This window comes from Artemia sp. Qi Xiang Cuo, chromosome 21 (genome assembly GCF_049724085.1).
Source record: "Artemia sp. Qi Xiang Cuo chromosome 21, ASM4972408v1, whole genome shotgun sequence".
NCBI classification, from domain to species: domain Eukaryota; kingdom Metazoa; phylum Arthropoda; class Branchiopoda; order Anostraca; family Artemiidae; genus Artemia; species Artemia sp. Qi Xiang Cuo.
Window position 1 is genome coordinate 15,389,411 of NC_142814.1, and position 17,032 is coordinate 15,406,442.

General features: G+C 35.2%; 1 protein-coding gene across 6 annotated transcripts in view; it reads left to right on the forward strand.

Annotated features, from left to right (window-relative positions):
- Positions 1–771: 771 nt before the first annotated feature.
- Positions 772–17,032, forward strand: part of LOC148939273 (uncharacterized) — a 280,313-nt gene continuing 264,052 nt past the window's right edge. For all 6 annotated transcript variants that reach the window (XM_089106654.1, XM_089106655.1, XM_089106657.1 and 3 more), the window contains exon 1: positions 772–889. The gene's annotated coding sequence lies outside the window, so the exon portion shown is untranslated. The remainder of the gene's footprint in view (positions 890–17,032) is intronic.

Sequence of the window (17,032 nt, forward strand, 5' to 3'; positions counted from 1 at the left end):
CTGGTTCAAATTTTTCTAAAATTGTCAATTTTGGTTGAATTTTACTTTTTACGTGACAAGAAAATCGAAAATTTAAAGACCTTTGTTGCCAAAATCTTTGACGGTACTCGTCAAAGATTGCCATCCTCTTCCTTATCCGCTTCGCAATGCAATTCGCAATGGCTTTAGGGACTCAATATTCTTTTTTTCATAATGTAGTTCGCAATGGCTTTAGAGACTCAATATTCTTTTTTTCGCAATGTAATTCGCAATAGCTTTAGGGACTCAGTATTCTTTTTTTCATAATTTAATTCGCAATACCTTTGGAGACTCAATATTCTTTTGTTTTGCAATGTAATTTGCAATGGCTTTGAAGACTCAATATTCTTTTTTCTTTGCTATGTAATTCGCAATGGCTTTATAAACTCAATATTCACTATCGCCCGAAATGTTTAACGACGTATTCTGGGATCCCTTCACGGCTAAAGTTGAGTCTCTCCTTATCTCTAGTAAATCTAAAGAAAACTCTACCAAAGTGTTACACTAATAAAAAGTCAAATTTAAGTTCCGGAGTTCCCCCTATTACATAGCGTACCGTAACTAATCGTATATGCTGTTAGTATAATGTACTTGACCACGTTAATTTTTTCTTCTCTAAAATATTGGAACAAATCTTTTTGGCCCCATCTATGAAATGAGAGCGTGTACTTGATTCACCTCAAATATTTCAGCTAGGAATTTCTCCTGTGTTTAAAATAGAACGTTCTCGTTCCCATCCTTTCCCGAGACGAACACGGACTCTGGTTCGAATCTATGTCTAATCAAGAAAGTGTTAGTTTCGGTCTGTCTACAGTGTATAACATTTTTAATATGGATTAACGTTTAGGTTTCTTCCGACTCTACGAAAATGGTAAGGAAACTTTGACCAAATAGTCCTTTGATTTTGCATATTCATTGCATATAATTTGCATTGCATTTTGCATATTTTGCATATTCATGACGTCTTAAGTTTATTGCCTAAGATAGAAAATGGCATTTATCATATCACTTAAATCATGAAATCATAAATGATTTTGGATATTTTTAAAACTCCTAAAGGTTCAAACACTTTCAAATTTATGATATGGCAAAATTAGAAACAGTTATTTTTTTCTTTTAGTAGAAACTTGTTAAATATGTTTGTGAATTGCCCCCAGTTTTACTTGGAATAAAATAAAGTTTTTAAAATGTTTTTTTTCAAATGAAACTAAAGAGCGACATTAACATTTAAAACACATGTAAATTACCTTATATATTGGACGCCCCCTCCCCAACCCTATTCTTTTTGCAGCAAGGTTCTACTAGTGTTTAAATGAAAGCAATTTTGAATTCAGTAAATATTTTCAAATGAAACTAAAGAGCGACATTAACATTTAAAACACATGTAAATTACCTTATATATTGGACGCCCCCTCCCCAACCCTATTCTTTTTGCAGCAAGGTTCTACTAGTGTTTAAATGAAAGCAATTTTGAATTCAGTAAATATAGTCAGATGGTAAATGCCAACACTTTATTCACTGATTGTCGTCTAAAATCTTTGAACTGAAAATTGTATTGTTAAAAGCAAACGCGCATCTATTCTATATTTTATATTTAAGAACATATAAAATATTCAGAATATTTAATATTTTATGAAAATTATATATTTTATGAATTATCGTATTGTATGAATATTTTGCATATAGAATATTTTATATATTCTACATTTATGTTTTATGTACATGCGATAAAATTGCATATGAAGTAGACGAGAAAATTGGTATGTGAAGTAGAATTGTAAAAGTAGCATTTAAAATTGACAAGATTCACTATCGTTTTTTTCTTGAAGCATTTGAGAACGGAGGGAAATTACAATACAGAGATTAATTAACTACAATTAAACTAGCTACAACTACCTAATTTAAAAACAATTAAATTAACTACCGACATATTTGAATTGTGATTGCTACCTTGTCCAACAATGCGTCAAAATTCATTATATTTCATATTTTATAAGAACATGTAGAATATATAAATATTCTTCTATTCTATATTTTATATTCTCTTCTATATTTAAGGTATGGTGACAACAAAACTGTTGTGTCATTGTTATTGTGCTAGAGCGTTAGTTCTCAAAGAATGAGGGGGGGATTCAATATTTATATTAAAAAAAATGGGGTTGGTGAGGTGGATAGGCCCCCCCATATTTCAGTTCATTTTAATTTCCTTCTCTCTTTCTTTCTCTTTGTCTCTCCATATTTTTTTTCTCTCTCTCAAACACGCAAAAAAAAATGATTAAAATATTCGAAATAATAAAACTTTCATATCTTGTCACTAGTTCCTACAGTACAGTGCCGCAGGACTCGCCTCCGGAGAACGTGAATTGAAGTTCGAGTCGCTCTCTAGTAACAGTAAACAGTGGTAGAACAGATGACTGATTCATTTTAGGGCGACAAACTTTCTACTTGTCCCTTTAAAAAAACAAAAAACTTAGCCCGTGAAACTTCAATTCGAGCAATGGCTCTGAAGGATCTTTATTTATTTTTTTTTCTAATCTTGCCACTTTCATGGTTCAGCTTACCTTGGTCTACATTCAAGATATTTTCATTTAATTAATCTTTCATTTTAATTAATAATAATCTTGGAACACATTTTCTTGGAACAAAATCGAAATAGATTTCCTCCTCTTAGAACTCCTCTTATACTTGTCTATTTCATGATGGCGGGGAAATCGAATTTAACGATGTGTAATCCGAACCGTGGTGCTGAACTGAAATATGACCAATCTGCAAACATCTGCAAGAGAACAACATGACTGTCTCTGGCAAAAAAAAAAAAAAAATAGAACCATTCTTGTCAATCAGTTTAGTCTGGATAAACAAAATTGATGTCTAAAGCTATTACCTGGAACTCCCAATTAAAAAAAAAAAAAAACATATTTCTATCAAACTTTGTACTTTTTTAAATACAATTTTCTGTTTAAATTAAGATATACCATAGATACCATGATACCAAGATATACAGATAGATACCATTTATACCATGTTTAAATTAAGATATATCCATAAGTTGGAATCACAAAATTATCTAATACACTTGGTTTCTAACTCTTATGTCTGGGACAATTGCAGGAAGGGGGTGTACGCTTCATTCTTGGAGCCTTATTTATCTGGATCTTATTCCCGCAAGTCTTCTTTCTTCGAAAGTTCAAAGTTTAATTTTTAACTTAAATTTTTGATGAGGTTAATGGGATTCAGAATCTTCAAATGGCGTGAGGTCCAATCATGTTGAAAAAATATGTTATAAGGTATATACTAGATCTTATAATGCTATAAGATGATTAACATAAACATTGAGATCTGTTATGCATATCAGCTGGTCTATAGTTTACTAAAATTAAAAAAAATCCACATAAACAGTATAGTCAGCTAATTTTAATTGTCCCAAAGTAGATTCCATTTATGGACCATCTGCCGGTACCCCCTACCCCCACCCAAAAAACTTTAAAAGCTTTAAAGTTTCGGCTAAGAAACACAAAGACACTCCGTTGGGTTGTGTTGATGGGTAGCAAGTTGACAAGAGTGTTGGTTAAAATATTGAATCACCGGCTTATACAATCTCCATATCATATTAATATATGCTCTTATTTTACTTATATCATTGGAATCAAATTGTAAAATTAAAGTCCTTGGTAGAGTTTAAGGGGTTTCAGGATTTCCGCTTGAGCACTTAAATCCACATTTCAAACAGTCCGTGGTCACGAACTGTAAGTAAGGAGCGACCCGGCTCAATAGTAACCGAAACTCTAAAAAACTAAATTTTGATATCAATAGATACATCAAAAGAATAAGATTTTTATGCTAATTTCAAGTTTAGTCTACCCATCTAAAGTTATGCGCCTGAGAAAATTTACCTTATTTTCGAAAAAAGGGGGAAACAACCCCTAGAAGTCATAGCAGTTTAATGAAACCGAGACCATCAGATTCAGCGAATCAGAGAACCCTATTATAGCAGTTTCAAGCTCCTATTTACAAAAATGTGGAATTTTGTATTTTTTGCCAGAAGAAAGATCACGGATGCGTGTTTATTTGTTTGTTTGTTTGTTTTTTTATTTTCCCAGGGGTGATCGTATAAATCCAGTAGTCCTAAAATATAGTGAGAGGGCTCATTCGAACGGAAACTAAAAGTTCTAGTGCCCTTTTTAAGTGACATAAAAATCGGAGTGCAACTTGGCCCCCTCCCACGCTAATTTTTTCCCGAAGTCACCAATCAAAATTTTGAGAGAGCCATTTTGTTCAGGATAGTTGAAAATTTAATAAATATGTCTTTTAGGATGATTTAATCCCCCAAAGTTCCCGGGGGAAGGGCTGCAAATCATGAACTTTGCCCATTGTTTACAAATAGTATTGGTTAGTGTGAAGTATACAGACGTTTACAGGAGCGATTTTCTTCTGGTGGGGGGGATCGGATTAGGGGGTTAAGGGGGAGAATCTTTCAATTAAGGATGTTTCCTTGGGACAAAGGACTTTTCTATGAAGGGGGCGCCGGATTTCCCAGCATTATTTGAAAAACGATCAGAAATTAAATAAAAAACTAGTTTTTTTTCAACTGATAGTAAGGAGCAACATTATAACTTAAAACGAACAGAAACTATTGTGTATATGAGGGGGCTCGCCCCCATGTCAATATCTTACTTTTTACTGTAAAGTTTTGTTTAGTACTTTCAAAAGAGTTATCTATTCTAATTAAACGGCCTTTGTGATTCAGGGTTTTGTGACTCGAACAAAATTCAAACTTTAGCGTAAACGGCGAGGTATTGACTAGGGGACGAACTCCCTAATATACGTAATAAAAATGTACGAATATAGAAGTTCAATACGTAAGTTAATTCGTAAGTTAAGTCAGAACAAAATTTCGAGAAAGCTATTTTGCCAAAAAAAAGAAGTAAAATCAATATGTAAATTTCGTTTTAATTATTCATGTGCGGTGAGCGGGAAGAACGAGCTGCATTAATTCAAAAAAGTTCAGAAATTAAATTAAAAAAATAGGTTTGTTTTAACTGAAAGTAAGGAGCGACATTAAAACTTAAAACAAACAGAAATTATTCCGTATATAAAAGGGTCTGTCCCCTCCTCAACGCCTCGCTCTTTACGCTAAAGCTTGACTCTGCTTCACAACTTTATTTTTTTTAAACAATGAAAAACTTTAGTGTAAAGAGCCAGGCGTTGAGGAGGGGACAGCCCCTTTCATATACGGAATAATTTCTGTTCCTTTTAAGTTTTAATGTCGCTTCTTACTTTCAGTTAAAAAAAACTTGTTTTTTTGTTTAATAAATACAAAGGTCTATTGACTTATTGACTAATACGATATTATTAGCTAATAATTAATTGATGAAAGACCTACATTTTTTCATAAACATTTAAAAATTTAGTAGAAAGTGGAAGAAGAAAACCTCTTATCAATGGAAATTACTTGTTATAATTTTGGTAAAAAGTGACTTGCTTTAAATGTTCATAAGGGTACCAGACACGATCTACGGGGAGGGGGGTGATTATCACTAGCATATTTTTATTAAACAAGATACGGGTTTTTAACCTTAATATTTACTTAAAAGTCACTTGGTATTTACATGGATATAATTGTATAAATACGGTAAATAGTTAAATGAGAACTAAATAATGCTGCTAATTTTGTATTATTCAGCCCAATGGTAGTTCTGACTTCCCCCTCCAATCCAGGTGAAAAGGGAAAAATACTGTACTATTTATTTTGGTTTGAAATTCTTTACTTAGGGCGTCTATTCATTTATGAAATTCTTTATTTTTTTTCACTTTTTTAGAGGAAGGCCTAATTTACATGTTGACTGTATTTTATTTCCCTAGCCTAAGCTGGAATAAAAAAAATATTGTAAAAAATTACCGTATCCAGATATCTCTTTTGACAAAGAAAATACGAAGTAAAAATACCGTTACTAGCGAATAGTAAAAGGCATATTAAAACTTAAATCGAGTATAAATTTCCTAATATGGTATCAAACTTAAAATTAACATAAATGAGTATCAGTAAAGAAATGAACAGACGAACAGGAATTACAACGAGCAATGCGTTAAAACTGAAAACGAGTAGAAATTAGCCAAACCAAGGTTTGTTTGTCCCCCCCCAAAAAAAGACGAGATTTTAGTTCGTCCTTTATTGAAAATTGAATAGGTTGCCTCTGCTGAAATTTTTTTTTAACCAATTGGTATCTTACTTATTTGGAAGGAGTGGATTTGAACCGAAGAAAACAGCGACAAAAATTGAGTGTTTTCAAAATAGTAAAACGTGTTTGTCAAAAAAATTTAATCATTGAAATGTTGTTCATAGGAAACGACTAGTGTGTTCCTTTTTTTTTTTTTACATCTCGTTTTCAGTAGACCACAAACGGGCCTTTCCAAGAGTTTCTCAAATTTATAGTCAACGAGCTCAGAATTTTTAGTATGTATTTTTATATTTTTAGTTTACGATTTTTGCAATGCGCACTTGTCACCTTTTAGTTTAGGCACTTTTATGTAAAATCAAGCTTGTTTCTGATGGACTTCTAAAGGACTACAAGTCAAAAGAGGCGCAACATGTATATATTAATCCAAATGGGGGGATCTGGCCTCAAGGAACCTCTATTTATGCTCTTTAAATGATACCGGAATGATTAACTTTTAAAATAAGCCAGCGGGTTTATGCTTATGAAGTGAGGACTGGATGGCCAGTCTCTGGCAGGGGCGAATCTCCAGCATTTTTATTGGGGGATGGGGGGGGCAAGAGGGGTTCATATTTAGATAGTCAAAGGGCATGGTATGTATACTATTTTTTTCTCCACATTATTGGAGGGGGGGCATCTTTTGATTAAGACAATGATCATTCTCGTTGTCATCCCATTTTTATTGAGTACAATGATCTGGTCTGTGATCAGATCGGATCAGTCAATCAGCTTTTGATTTGTGACCAACTGAGCTTTGTCTCAAATCCATGAATATTTGTTTTATAGGATGAAACCGAAAAAATGCAGAGACTCGTCGCTTCCTATTAAATTAATAAAAAAGCAAGTTTTTTCAACTAAAAGTAAGGATCAACAGAAAAAATTAAAACGAACAGAAATTATTGTGTATTTGTAGGGGTTTCCCCCCTCCTCAATCCCTCACTCTTCACTCTAAAGTTTTTTAGTACTTTTAAAAGCTTCTTATTCAAATGAAACGGTCCTTGTGTTTCCGGAGTCGTTCTTAGCAAAATAGGAGAAAAAGTCAAATTTAGTGCAAAGAGCGGGGGGTTGAGGAGGGAGCAGGCCCCTCGTGTAAGGAGTAATTTCTGTTCGTTTTAAGTTTTAATGTAGCTCCTTAATTTCAGTTGAAAAAACTTGTTTTTATATAATTTCTAATCGTTTTCAGACGCTGAATCTGCTGGTGTGATTTTTATTAGGAATATTCGACTTTTAGGTGGTGTTTCCCCTCTTTTTCAAAAATCAGGCAAATTTTCTCAGTCTCGTAGTTTTTGATAGGTAACATTAAACTTCATGAATCTTATATATTTGGAATCAATATAAAAAGTCAATTCTTTTGATGTATCTATTGATACTACTGAGCCGAGTCACTTCTTCCTTACAATTCGTTACTCCGAACTATTTTATCAGTGGAATTACAAACGATGACTGCATGCAGGACGTGCAGTGACCAGAATCACATGAGACAAACCTAACGTGGGTCTTTTGTGTGCACGTCGCATGTGCGTGAATGTTAGGGCAAGTCAGAAAACGGTTCTTCATTTGCATTTTTTTAAGTTGTGTCAAGTGGTTCTATCGTCAAATTGATCGTATCATCTATTAAAAAGTATTTAATATAAGACATATTTTGTTTTTTGTCCTAGCCGAGTGGCTAGATGTTTTTACTTTCATAACTTTAATAAATCAAATAATATTAACATTTTGATTACTAAATATCAGTATGTGTGTATAAAACTGACAATGCAAATTCATTTGTATTTTTTTAAGTAAAGTGCAAATTTTGTTCTTGCCTTGGCAAGGCATAGGGGTTTTGAGCCCAACTTACGTTAATTTCTGCTCGTTTCGAGTTTGACTCGGTTATTTATTGTAATTTTTGTTCGTCGTGGCTTTCATTTATTTACTGATGCTGATTTGTGGTAGTTTCACGCTTGGTAGATTATTTGATTTTTTTTTTTTGCTCATTTTTGGTTTAATGGAGTTCTTTACTTTTCTTTGAAAAACTTATTTTGTGGGAAAAGTTTTTTTTAATTAATTTCTGTTCGTTTTATATTGAGATAGTCTTTTAAGGCAAAAAGAAGATAATGCTTTTCTTTTTTTAAGACTTTATAGTTTGGCCTGCTATTTGTATGGTGGAGAAAAATTTTCAGCAATTTTTAATAGAATACACCCTTTTAAAAATCTGAACACAAAAAGTAGTGTTTAATTTAGTTTCATACCTCCTTTAGTTGACCTGAAATGGAAAACTTTATACCATTCCCAAAAAAATCTGTTTACTTTCTTTGATAGCTTGGATGCACTTCTGCTATTTTGATTTGGTTAAATTTTAAGAGCAGAAGTAGCCCCGAAAGTCTGAACATAATACCCTCAGTCGTTCTTGGGATACTACTGATATGTCTTATTGGGAATCAGCATTAAAACAGTGTATTTGGATTTAATCTCAAGGCACCATTTAGTTTTTAAACATAATGGGCAAATGAGAGTGTGGGCGTGGTAGGGGAATTAGTTGCCCTCCAATCACTTTCGACTATTAAAATAGGCATCAGCCCTTTCAATTTTAAATCGAATGAACCCTTTTCGAAGTTCCCACGACAACTCCCTCGATACGAAGGGCCCTGGTCTAAACAACAACAACAACAAAAAATAAAATAATACATAATACCCACATGAATCTTTACTATAAAAATATCAAGCCTTCCAATTACTTTCGACTATTAAAAAGGGCCCAAGCCCTTCTAATTTCCAATCGAATGAGCCCTTTTTGAAACGAAAACGCTTTTTATAAACACCTTATATGCCCCCACGGCATAAATTACAAGCCTTACCCTAAGGGCTGTTAGGGTGGTTGTCATCCTCTAAGACCTAATTTCCAGAGCTTTCAACTACGTTAAACAAAATGGCTCTATCAAAATTTTGATTGGATGTGTTTGGGGAAATGGTGGGCGTTACAGGGGCGGTAGTCGCTCTCCAATCACTTTCGACTATCAAATATGGCACTAGCCCTTTCTATTTCCAATCAAATGAGCCGTTTTGAAGTTTCTACGACAACCCTTTCAATAAAAACCTTATATGCCCCCAGGGCATGACTTACAACCCTTACCCTGAGGGCTGCGGGGGGGGGTTTCATCCTCAAAGACCTAATTTCCAGAACTTTCTACTACGTTGAACAAAATGGCTATCTGAAGATTTTGATTGGATGCGTTTGGAGGAATGGTGCGTGTGAGAGGGGGGTTAGTTACCCTCCAATCACTTTCAACTATTAAAAAGGGCACTAGCCCTCTCAATTTCCAATTGAATGAGCCCCTTTTGAAATTTTATGACAACTCTATCTATAAAAACCTTATATACCCCCAGGGCATAACTTAAAACCTTTGCCTTTGGGGCTCTGGGGGTTTTTTCATTCTTAAATACATAATTTCCAGAACTTACAACTAAGTTGAACAAAACGGCTGTCTCTAAACTTTGATTGAATATTTTTGGGGAAATGTTGGGCGTGAGAGGGGGGTTAATTACTCTCCACTCACTTTTGACTATTAAAAAGGGCACTAGTACTTTAAATTTCCAATTGAATGAGCCCTTTTTGAAGTTTCTACGACAAAGATTTCAATAAAACCTTATATGCCCCCAGGGCGTAACATATAACCCTTGCCCTAAAGACTCTGGGGGGAGTGTCCTGCTCAAAGGTATAATTTCCGGAACTTTAAACTGCGTAGAACAAAATGCCTATCTCAAAATTTTGATTGGATGCGTTTGGAGAAATGGTGGGCGTGGAAGGGGTATTAGTTGTCTTTCAATCAATTTCGAATATTGAAAAGGACACTAGCCATTTAAATTTCCAATCAAATGAGCCCTTTTTGAAGTTTTTACGACAACACTTTCTATAAAAACCTTATATGCGCGCAGGGCATAACTTTCAACCCTTGCCCTGACGGCTGTGGGGCAGTAACCTCCTCAAAAACATAATTTCTATCTGGAAATCAACAACGCTGAACAAAATGGCTATCTAAATATTTTGATTGGATGTGTTTAGGGAAATGGTGGGCGTGAGAGGAGGGTTAGTTGCCCTCAAATCACTTTCGAGTATTAAAAAGGAAACTAGACCTTTAAATTTCCAATCGAATGAGCCCTTTTTCAAGTTTCTAAGACAAAGATTTCAATAAAAAATTATATGCCCCCAGAGCAAAACTTACAACCCTTGCCCTAAGGGCTGTGAGGGGGTTGTCATCCCCAAAGACCTAATTGACAGAACTTAAAACTACGTTGAACAAAATGGCTATCTCAAAGATTTGATTGGATGTGTTTCGGGAAATGATGGGCGTGGAGGGGGTGTTAGTTGCCTTCCAATGACTTTGGACTATTAAAAAGGGCACAAGCCACTCCAATTTCCAGTCAAATAATCCTTTTTCGAAGTTTCTACGACAACGTCTTCGATACGAAGTGCCCTGCTCTAAAGGAAAAAAACAATAAATAATACATTGTGCCAACATCGTTCTTGTATACCCTCAGGGCATAACTTAAAACCCTTGCCCCGAGGGTTGTGGGGGAGTATCCCCCTCAAAAACATATTTTTTGTCTGGAAATCAACAACGCTGAACAAAATGGCTATCTCAAAATTTTTATTGGATGTGTTTGGGGGAATGATGGGCGTGGGGGGGGAGGATAGTTGCCCTCCAATAACTTTTGATTATTAAAAAAGGCACTAGCCACTCCAATTTCCAATCGAATGAGCCCTTTTCAAAGTTTCTACGACAACTCCTTCGATACGAAGTGCCCGGGTATGGAAAAAAAAAACAACAAAAAAGAACAATACATTGTACCAACATCGTTCTTTACTTAGGCAGCGCTATTGCGCTGCCTATGAAAGGTTGTCCTAAGTTCGCACAAATCATATAACCTTATTTTTTAATGTTTATATTGACGGGTTGACTTACCATCCATACTCTTTGGTTTCCCTTTATTCCGACAATGGCTTACAGATTTAAAAACTCTTTATATTCAAATTGAAAAAATCTGAATCTTTAATATTTCAAACAATCTGCTAAGAATCTTCCATAATAAATGTTTATCAAGAGGCCCAATTTTAACGGAGAACAATTACGAAATTGTATTGCATAGCTATTTATTCCTAAGTGCGGGCGCCCGTAAAATAACAAGCCGATAACATACTTAGCAGGTCTGTCTCAAAAGAATTTCATAAGCTAACATATACTGACATTGTGAGAATTAAAAAGGGCCTAATTTTGTAAAAGTCACCATAAGTATGTAATAAAGGTGAGATGTCTTCTTTTCAAGTGCTTTTATTGGTAGAAGCCTAGAATTGGGGCTGTTGATTTTTTTGTTCGGGGGGGGGGGTTAAAAAGGATTTTTAGGGAGGGGGGACACAAAAAAAAATAAAAAAATATTTTTATCCATTTCTTACAGTCGTACTAATATCTTCACTTTTCAAAATTAGTAACTCTGTATATAATATCGACTCTGATAAACAAATAAATCTAAAAATTTAAATTTTAAAAAGTTTGTTTTAAAAAGATTTTAGTTCTTCTGGGTGGCAGGAAAAACAGATTTTTCTTTTTCGTTACTTTTAGGGTATTTTGAGATAAACTGTATGCAGTTCGATTAAAATTTTCATTCTTGAACTATTTTGATAAGAAATTAGAACTTTTTATCGGACTGTTTTGGTGTTTAGTGTTCATTCTTGAAGCATTTAAACACGAGCAGCAAACACTCTGCTCTTATTACGTGTAGGAAAATCTATTTCATTTGAATTTTAGTCTTTGTGTTCATCTGAAAAAAAAAATGCTATTAAATTGATATATTTTTTTACTTTCATATTCAGGGCTATTATAAATATGAGGATAGCTGACTCTTTTTGCTGAAATTTAACTTTGGTACGACAATGAATTAAGAGTAAGGTTTAATCTAGGAGCATGGACTTTACACAACCAAATAGGATTTTGCCAAGGATAGAGGAGGCTGTCACCCCGTCAAAACATCGCTCTTTACGCTAGTGATAGAAATTTACCACAGTGCTTTGATATTTGAAAGCTGCCCCTCCCTATTTAAGTGGTAAACTACCACCGCCTAAACACGAGTAGAGATGCCTTATTGAGTCGTGACAGCACCACGTGGTTTATGGTTTTCTCACTGAGAATGAAAAAACAGGAATTTTCTCACTTGAAAAACCAGGAATTGTCTCACATTTATTGCATTTTTCATGGTTTTTGTCAGTGAGAATTTGAAAAACATGAACTTTCACTCATTTTTGTATGTTTTTATGGTTTTTGTCAATGAGAATTTGAAAAAAAACGAACTTTCTTACTGTGAGAACTATAAGAAACATGATCCTGTCACGTGTCAGAACACCTGTGCTGTCGACCTCAATCCACCTATCGTGAATCAATAATTCCCCTTAGAAACAACAAATTAATTTCCCTTTTCTTGACAGATCAATCAATCAATGAAATCATCTGTCAGACTTTAAAAATTTCCGCCTAGAAACGATTCTCCAGGAATAGATCCAAATCATTAATGTCTTTGCCTCGGGAACAGTTCTACTGGTCGAACTCCAAAAGATATTAATAACCAAAGGCCATGGGAACAATTAGGCAAGAAACATCTTAGCGATGAATTGTTTTAGTGCGCGATAGGTTTCCTATTAATTTGAAATGCGTTAGCGCAGAGATGCCAATAACAAAGGAACACGCTGAATTTGCGTTTAGGGATTATTTGGGCGAAACCGTTTTAGACAGGTTATGGAACTATTTCGGCGAAACAGATAGAGACATTTTAAAAGAAGATTTTTGAAGAGATTTTAGAAGAGAATTTAATGGTGAAACTCTGTGGTCGTTATAATACACAAGTTTCATTTGAACAGTGTTGTGAGGTCCTCTAACCCAACCCCAAAGGGTTCCAATCCTCCTACCCCAACCCCGAAGGAACCCCCGGTCCTCAAAGGCCCCCCAAGCTCCCAAAGGCCCTCCACCGGTCCCCAAATGTCCCCCAGGCCCCCAACTGCCCCCCCCCCGGACACTCAAAGGCCCCCCAAGCTCCCAAAGGGCCACCGGCGCCCCCAAAGGCCCACCCAGACCTCCAAAGGCCATCCCCGGGCCCCCCAAAGGCACAGCCAGCACCCAAAGGACCAATGGGGTCCCAAAGGGCCTCCACCCGACCCCCAATTGCACCCCGGCCCCCCAACGCCCACCCAGACCCCCAAATGCCAACCCCGGACCCCAAATCCCCACCCCCCGGCCCCCAATGGCCCCCCCAGCACCCAAAGGACCACCCACCCCCAAGGGACCCACAGACCCTCACAGGCTCTCCCCGAGCACCCGTCTTTCGTTGATGGGTGTTGTCTGAAACCTATGATTTGGGATGTGTAGTTTGCTACTTCAGGCTTTTCTGAGCTAAGGTTCCCTAGTATTTCGTAGGTGAATGATGTCTGAAACCAAGAGTTTGGGATGAGTAGTTTGATATTTCAGTCTTTTATGAGCTAGGTTTCTTAGCATTTCTTTTGTGTGTCTTGAGTGAAACTTATGATTTGGGATATGTAGTTTGCTATTTTTTACTTTTCTGAGATGGATTTCTTAGTCTTTCATAGGTGTGTGGTGTCTGAAACCTATGATTTGGGATGTGTAGTTTGCTATTTTAGGCTTTTCTGAGCTGGATTTCTTAGACTTTCATAGGTATGCATTGTCAGAAAATTATGATTTGGGGTGTATAGTTTGCTATTTCAGGCTTTTCTGAGCTAAGGTTTTCTAGTATTTCGTAGGTGAATGTTGTCTGAAACCAATAGTTTGGAATGAATAGTTTGCTATTTTTGACTTTTCTGAGCTAGGTTTCTTAGTCTTTCTTTGGTGTGTGTTGACTGAAACCGATGATTTGGGATATGTAGTTTGCTATTTTAGACTTTTCTGAGCTGGATTTCATAGTCTTTCATAGGTGTGTGTTGTATGAAACCTATGATTTGGGATGGGTGGATTGCTACTTTTGACTTTTCTGAGCTGGATTTCTTAGCCTTTCATAGGTGTTTGTTGTCTGAAACCTATATTTTGGGATGAATAGTTTGCTATTTTTGACATTTCTGAGCTAGTTTTCTTAGCCGATCATAGGTGAGTGTTGTCTGAAACCTATGATTTGGGATATGTAATTTGCTATTTCCGACTTTTCATAAGCGGATTTCTTAGTCTTTCGTAGGTGTGTGGTGTCTGAAACCTATGATTTGGGATGTGTGGGGTGCTATTTTTTTGACTTTTCTGAGCTGGATTTCTTAGCCATTCGTAGGTGTGTGTTGACTGAACCCTATGATTTGGGATGGTTATTGTGCTATTTTTGACTTTTCTGAGCTAGATTTCTTAGCCTATCATATGTGTGTCCTTTCAGAAAATTATGATTTGGGAGGTGTAGTTTGCTTTTTGGACTTTTCAGAGCTAGGATTCTTAGTCTCTCATAGGTGTTTGTTGTCTGAAACTTCGAGTTTGGGATGAGTAGTTGGCTATTTCAGACTTTTCTGAGCTAAGGTTTCTTAGTATTTCACAGGTGAATGCTGTCTGAAACTTATGATTTGGGATATGTAAATTACTATTTCGGGATTTTCTGAGTTGGATTTCTTAGTCTTTCATAGGTGTGTAGTGTCTGAAACCTATGATTTGGGATGTGTAGTTTGCTATTTTCGTCTTTTCTGAGCTAGGTTTCTTAGCCTTTCATAGGTATGTGTTGTCAGAACATTGTGATTTGGGATGTGTAGTTTGCTATTTCAGGTTTTTCTGAAGTAAGGTTTTCTAGTATTTAGTAGGTGAATGATGTCTGAAACCAATTGTTTGGGATGTGTAATTTGCTACTTCAGACTTTTCATAATCGGATTTCTTAGTCTTTCGTAGGTGTGAGGTGTCTGAAACCTATGATTTGGGATGTGTGGGATTGCTCTTTCAGGCTTTTCTGATTTTTATGTCTTAGTCTTTCAGTTGTGTGTATTGTCTGAAACCTATGATTTGGGGTGTATGGATTGCTACTTTTGACTGGTCAGAGATGTATTTATTAGCCTATCGGATGTGTTTGTTTTCTAAATCCTATGTTTTTTGGTGACTAGTTTTCGGGTTTTGACTGATTTGACCTAGGTTTCTTAGCCGTTCATAGGTGAGTGTTGTCTGAAACCTATGATTTGGGATATGTAATTTGCTATTTCTGACTTTTCATAACCAGATTTCTTAGTCTTTCGTAGGTGTGTGATGTCTGAAACCTCTGATTTGGGGTGGGTGGGGGCTGATATTTTTTGAATTTTCTGAGCAGGATTTCTGAGCCATTCGTAGGTGTGTGTTGACTGAAACCTATAATTAGGGATGGTTAATTTGCTAATTTTGACCGTTCAGAAGTTTATTTCTTTGACTTTAATAGGTGTGTCCTTTCAGAGAATTATGATTTTGAAAGCATACAAAATCTTACAAAAGCAAATAGAAACTTGCATGTGCAAAAAAACTTAAATGCACGCAAAAACGTACACACACACACACACACACACACAAACTAAAACACACAAACACACGAAAACACACACACACACTCCAAAACTTACACACAAAAAAAAACTTAAACACGAAAACACACAAAAACAAAAACAATTAAAAATTAACACAAAAAACACAAAAACACGCGCACAAAAACTTACACACACACACACTCACACAAAAAACAAATACAAACAAGAAAAAATACACACACACACGAACACTATTACACACACAAAACATAAAAAAAGAACACGACCAATAAAAAACACACACACACGACAAATAACACACACACTCAAACAAATACACACACACATACACACACACAAACTTAAACACCCACAAACACACACAAAAAATAACAAAACCACACTAAAACTTAAAATAACACAAAAAATTACAATCACACAAAAACAAAAACACACACACACACACAAAACATACACACACACACACACACGAAAACACACACACACACAAGCCAAAAATTACACACACAAAAAAAATTACACACACACACACAAACAAATAAAAACCCTATTAACACTGAACACAAAAAAAACTCAAAATAAAAAACGAAAAAAATAACACACACACAATATAATAAAAACTCTCACTCACACCTACACAAAAACTTACACATGAACACAAAAACTCTCAAAAAACACCGCACAAAAACTAAACACCAACACCCCCACAACACACATACACACACACACACGAAAACTAAAACAAACACGTAAAAAAATAAACAAAACCAAACTTATACACACACACACACACACACACACATACACAGATAACACACATACACACACACACACACACAAAAACTAACACAAAAACACAATAACACACACACACAAATAAACAAAAAAACAAAAAAACAAAAACAAACACACAAAAAAAATATAACAAAATACTATATATTATACAAAAAAAAAATAACACACACACAAAAAAACTATCAAAAACGCAAAAAAACAAAAAAACACAAAAAAAAAAATAAACAAATACACAATAAAAATAACAAACACACGAAAAAACTTACAAACATCACAGAAAAAAATACACACACACACACAAACACACACAAAAACTTACACAAGCACACTAAAAATTAAAGGCAAACAAAAACTTATACACACACACACTAAAAAAGACACAAAAACTTCAATAATTACACACACAAAATCTTATAAACACAAAAACTTACACACACACACACACACAAAAACTTACACCCACACGCAAAACTTACACACACACACACAAAAACTTACA